Source organism: Akanthomyces muscarius, chromosome 1, assembly GCF_028009165.1.
Source record: "Akanthomyces muscarius strain Ve6 chromosome 1, whole genome shotgun sequence".
NCBI lineage: Eukaryota > Fungi > Ascomycota > Sordariomycetes > Hypocreales > Cordycipitaceae > Akanthomyces > Akanthomyces muscarius.
Genome location: NC_079241.1, coordinates 1,675,948 through 1,681,947, shown reverse-complemented (window position 1 = coordinate 1,681,947; position 6,000 = coordinate 1,675,948).

The following is a 6,000-nucleotide window of genomic DNA, read 5'->3' as shown; positions in this document are numbered from 1 at the left end:
GTAGAAGAAGGTGCGCTGCTCGCAGAGAGGCATTAGTCACTGCATGACCTGGCTGTGATCCTACAGAACCATATCGAGGCCGTCGAGCAGCAGCTAGCGCAACCAGAGCTGTTCAACCCGCCGAAGTCAATAATTTGATGACGCTCCGCGAAGTCAAGAAGACGCAGCTCGAAGACCGGTTCAGCTCCCCTTAGCTTACGCCATCTACACGAAGGACGCACAAAGAAGCCCAAGCCTGTCGAGGCGACACCTGTGCCAGAAAAGGAGAATACGGACCCTTCTACACCTCAAAAACCAGGTCCAGTCTTGCTAGAGCCCATGTCTAATGCGTCTACCAGGACGGCTGCGCCCGAATCGGACGAGGTGGACCGTGATGCCAAGGATAGACTCGTTCTTGAGCATCTGAAGCAGTGTGACCAAGGCAGTGGCTTGCCAAATCGACTAGGTTCACAGAAACAACAGAAATAACAGAAGCCAAAATAACAATAATAGCAGCAATATCTATAGCAGCAGCAGCCAGCACAGCAGCGACAAAGCTAAAGATACGGCAGAGTGTATCAGCAAGAAGAAGCTCACCGGCTTGGAACGCAGCAGACCGCACTGCAACGGGCAACCGAAGACCATACCATAAGCACGACAGCCATACACGCGAGCAAGTGATTCAGCAGACTCGAGCTCAGGCTTAGGTAGCAGAGCGTGATGCGCAGATTGCCGTTCTTGAAGCTGACATGTTGCTTCTCACGGCGCAGGCCGGCCACCGCGATGCAGACACGATGCAAGTCATCAAACGCGAGTTGACCGAGCAAGTGCAACACATTCGTGCTTTGGGAAGCAAAAATGTGCCGCCTGCCACCTACTTCTCTTCTGGCGTTAGGGGTTGAAAATTACCCATCCACCTGTGGTCACAGATACCCAACAAGGCGAGTGCGTGGCACTGTACTTGTTGCCGCCCACTCTACACTGCACTCGACAGTGCGACGCCTGCTGTCATAATGCGATACATGATGCCTCTCTCTGCGGCTCGATGCTATTTTGGTGACTGCGATAACGTGGCTCTCGAGCTTACGCTAGGAGGAGAATCGGAAACGTTTCTCGACGTCTCGTCTACTAATATCGGATCGCTTCACGTTGCACTCAACATAATCAATCAGAAAATACACGATATGCGGTTATCAGAGGAGTCATTGACAGCCCTCTACTTCGTACAGTTGCCCAAAGATAACCAAGAGGTGACAATCAGTTTCGAAACCGGTAAACGACCCGTTGTTGAAGGCTCTAGCCACAGTTCACATTATCCTAGACACGCAGTCAACGACTTAGCTGCCTAATTTATGATGGTATTACTACTATCCTTAAAGATATTAGTAGCTCTATTATTGTTGAAGGCTCTAGCCACAGTTCACATTATCCTAGACACGCAGTCAACGACTTAGCTGCCTAATTTATGATGGTATTACTACTATCCTTAAAGATATTAGTAGCTCTATTATTGTTGCAGCCTGCCCAACCTCTGGTGGCAGTGACTGGCTGAGGCGAGGAATGGAGCCTTCGGATTGGTCTAAATGACTGATAGACCCACCTTTGTACGATGGCTTCAATAGAGCTCTGGGAGGCCACAAACGAGTATTGTACCATAGACTAGCAACATCACGAATCAACCTTTTCTATCACCGAATATCGTATTAATACATACCTACCTGTACTAACAATTATACTTGGAAATAGAAATTAATCTTAAGTATCTTAATATTTTAGTAAAGTAAAAGGATATTAGAAATCCCTTGTTACTAGAAGAATTTAAATCTACTCTCTGTTTTCACTCTAGTTGTGGAAGGGCAGTGACTATCTAAAAAGAGTACGTCTAGTACTATATATAATGCGATAAACACACTTCTAATAAAAGATAACAGATTTTCTAATATTAAGATCACCGATAACTTTAATTCTATAAAATAACGACATCATTCACAACCAAGCTATAGTAGCGTTACACCATCTTGTCCGATTTGATATAGACAAGCAAACAGTCTCTGTAGAGATGTCTACCCGAGCCCTTTGCTTGCCTAGCCTTGATGCTTCCTCGAATTGGTTTGCCTAGCCTCATAAGCCTCTTAGTATCCTCTTCAGCATGGCACGCCCGGCTCACCTTTTGAAGCTGCCGTCTACACTGTGGATGGACCTTGCGACACTCGCAAACCGTGAATGACGAGACGTTCTAGTAGCGTGATCTGAGACTTTGCCGCATGCTATCGTGCGCCGCTTGCCTGTAGACCGCGGTCTAACTTTAACGGCCAGATACAACTTCGTACAGTCAGCATAAGCGCGCAACCAAGGCCACACACCAGCTCATCATCTGCACGCCGCCAGGAAGCAAGGGCCGTTGAAAAATAATAATACAATTCAAGTGGTCTAAAAAGCCCGTCGGCCGTGACAACCGCGGCGTGTGTCAGAAGGTGCGCGTCGCCTGCACTGTCGCGCCATCATTAGCCATGGGCAGACCGACCCTGTAATGTCTGCGAGTCTGAAGGCTCTCACAAAGCACAAAAGCCCCAAAGCAAATGAGCGTAATCTGTACTTTGGCTCAACTGGCTGCAAAGAGTCTCTGCATTTGTCTCACCCCTGTATAGGATGTCTAGTAGAATTAAAGGGCAGTCATGTATTGCAGACCTGAAGCGCGCGATGCATTTCGCAAAGCCCAACGTCGTCGCGAGCCAAGGCACAAATTGGGAAGCCGCATTTTTTGGGGGTCTGTAATGTCAACTCACAAAGAGCTGTCCTGAATTCTACTCCAATCATTGACCAAGTCTCTTTTATTTTCGATAATTCCACCGCACTATTGTCTTTTCTTCGTCAACGCATGGCTTGGCTCGACGCGACCCTCACGTGGTACATCGTGAGCAATATGCTGACCAAAGAAAGGGCTTGCCAGGCAAACTGAGCCACAAACGGTGTTTGATCTCGTCTTTGTACGAAGGCAGTGGATTCTGTCGCAATTACACGACACAGTAAATGGGAATGAGCCTTTGACTTACCCGCGGGTGTGGGTGTCTGGCACATGGACGGCATGTACTCTGTCACTTCATGGCGCACTGTCAACCCGCAGGAAGCTTCCTGTCGAGCCGCCGACCTGATTTCTCCCTGGAAGAGCAGTGTATGGCTGCCGAGCTTTCCATCACTGCTGAACAGCCCGGACCCGTCCGGCACAACTGTCTTTAGGTTGGCAACAAGACAAAAGACGTGCAACTCCCCTGTTGATCCAGGCGGTTGCTATTCCCATCGCCTATTCGGTAACTAGGTCATAATGTACCCGGCGCCAACATCATTTTATTATATTTCGGTCCTTTCTGATTTGAGACGATGGGGTATGGCGGAAGTAGCGTGGTAGCGGCGTCGCCAGCATTCTTGCCAGCACTTCCGGCCAAAACTTCACCACCGCTGACTCTTGTGCCTTCATCGGGACAGTCATTCGCTCCGTTATTGATGCGCGGGTAGCGAGCCGGGGTCTCTTCACCTCCGCTTCGAAAGTGTAAACTGAACCACGGTAGACAGCGCCTGGTAGTCCCGTCGCCATGGCCTGCACAGTGTGACTCTGCGGTACACGAAACCCAGAAGCACACTAGGTATTGAATGTATTGAATGAATAGGCTGTAATATGCTCCGCAGCAGTATTTTAATTGTTACTTGCCCACGAAGACGTGAAGGTTGGCTGCCAAAACATTGTTCAGCTCGTGCTAGAGTTTAGATAACGGTAAAGCCACAATATCTTAGTGAAAGCTTCTTTGGCCGACAGCTGTACCTGTCCCGATACCTGGTGCAGTGCCTCTGGGCAACTTCGAACGCTACTGTATGGCGATTTGGTGACAGTTCGCTCGGGCCTTCGACCCATTGTACTCCGTGCATACCTGGCTCACGGATACTGGTGGCCTCAATCGGTGAACTGACCACATTGACCCTCACCTAACAGCCCTACTCAGCTTCGCCTTTTCCACCCACCAGGGCGCTACTTCAGGAAGAAAAACAACAACAACAACAACAAAATCCCGTCGCATGAGTACTCAACTGCGTCATGAAGAGCTGGCGTATCAAAGGTCATCGCACAGACAAGGGACAAACCTAGTAGGCGAAATAAAGTACCGCACGCATAAAGCAAACCTGCTCCTAGCTTCATATGCGCTAGACCAGTGCTTCTGGCTCTGTATTAGCGCTTGCGCGATGGCGCGACGGCTGCCGACCAGGCAAATTTACTCTGTAGCCACCGCAGAGGTTGGTCGGCACATTTCTCATAAACTTTATTGCTTAATTAGTCGCTAATTCAGCCCGAAGTGTCGCGGGGATCGGTCCCCAGAGGCACAGGCCCGCCAATTTTACGGCCAAATCACGACTAGTACAGCCGGGCCAATGTCATGTCCCTCGGGAAAAGTCGCTACTGCGAGTGATGGACACACACGAAAACACTAATGCTTGCACGTTTGTCTCGAGTCCGTGGACGACTTCCAAAACTATGGCAGCGCTCTCGGCTGGCATGTTCACGATCCGGAGGTTAACCTTCGACGTGCATGCTGTCCTGGGCTTTGCATTTGTGGGAAATTTGGGATGCACATCCCCGGCTTATTCTGATGAGGGATGTTCTGGGCAAAGTCTGTCCGTATTCCAACAAATCACTGCTGACCTTTGGATGCCATCGTGTGTCGCACTAGCTCCAGTACTGTCAGATTCATTCATTTTGGGTCGACCGGTGCCGGAAGTACAGGAGTCGTGCGATAACGGCGATCATGTTGAGGGGTCGTCCGAAACTGTCCTGCTCTATTGCGGACCATCAACATTCGCCCCGATTGGGACCCTTGGCTTCCAGTTCAACAGTTAGATTGTCATATGTTGTGTTGGGGTAGAACAACTAGAAATTCCGAGTTCGAGGGGCAAAGCCCTTTCCTGAAGTCGGGCGACTCTGCAGTACGAGGTAGGACTGCAAAGGCCGGTCGGGCTTCCAGTCCCTCGACATCCATGCACGTGTGGGTTGTGATTGCTTCGACGTAAAGTGGAAGGAATGGTATGGTCGACTGAATGCGTCAATTCTGGCCAATTTGCAGCTTCGACGGGCACTCGATATTGAGTGCGCTGGTGTCGGAGGCTAACAAAGAGTGCTGTTGAGTGGCCTGGCCATCGCCGCCTTCCACTGCCAGCGGGCAGCCAATCAGAACAAAAGAGACGCAGAATTTAATGTGCGCACAAGAGAAATCAATTCATTGATTATATAAAAGAGCAATAAAAGGCATGCCTTCTGAAAAAAATCGGATAAGGTTTCTAAAGATATTTATAGTGCCTAGCTAGCAAGTACGAGAGCAAAGACAGCCCTGCAGCCACGATAGCCTCGCAGTGCCAGCCAAATCCGGGCACCTATGATCAGCCCTTTCCCAACACAATGTATCGCTAGTTAGCTCTGTGAGAAAGCCTGCCAGAGAAGGAATAGGTCGAGCGCTCAGAAGGGTGATTATTTATATTGTATGCGCACTTGATCGCGACGCAAGCAGTCCGCGAGTCAATCTGTTCATACTCGAGACTGGACGAATTGTGCGGTGTAAAAGATACGAGCGAATGCTTCCTTTACACTGTGTCTTATTCCACTGTGTTATTGTCATTGCCTTGGTCGTCGCTGGTCGTGCCACCGCTGGCTGTGGAAATGGCAGTGGACGCAGGGTCTGTAGCACCGTGTCAATGGCTGGATGACTGAATCTGGCGCCAGCTCCTCATCACGTCTGAGAGACTGCGTCTGAGAGACTGCAAGGCCGCTTCCGCTATAGAGGCGACATGCATGTTACATTTATATTTGTAGCGCAACCCTCAAAAGCTTCTCGCTGCCTTGACTGGCAGTGTTAGCGTGACGTGGCTGTTCAGGTGGCACGGGATGGATCGACGCCCATGCGGATCTGGTACTGCGCTCCCTTGACAGCGTTGGCGATTTGACGACCAAACATCCCCATCTTCTTCGCCTTGAAACCCAAT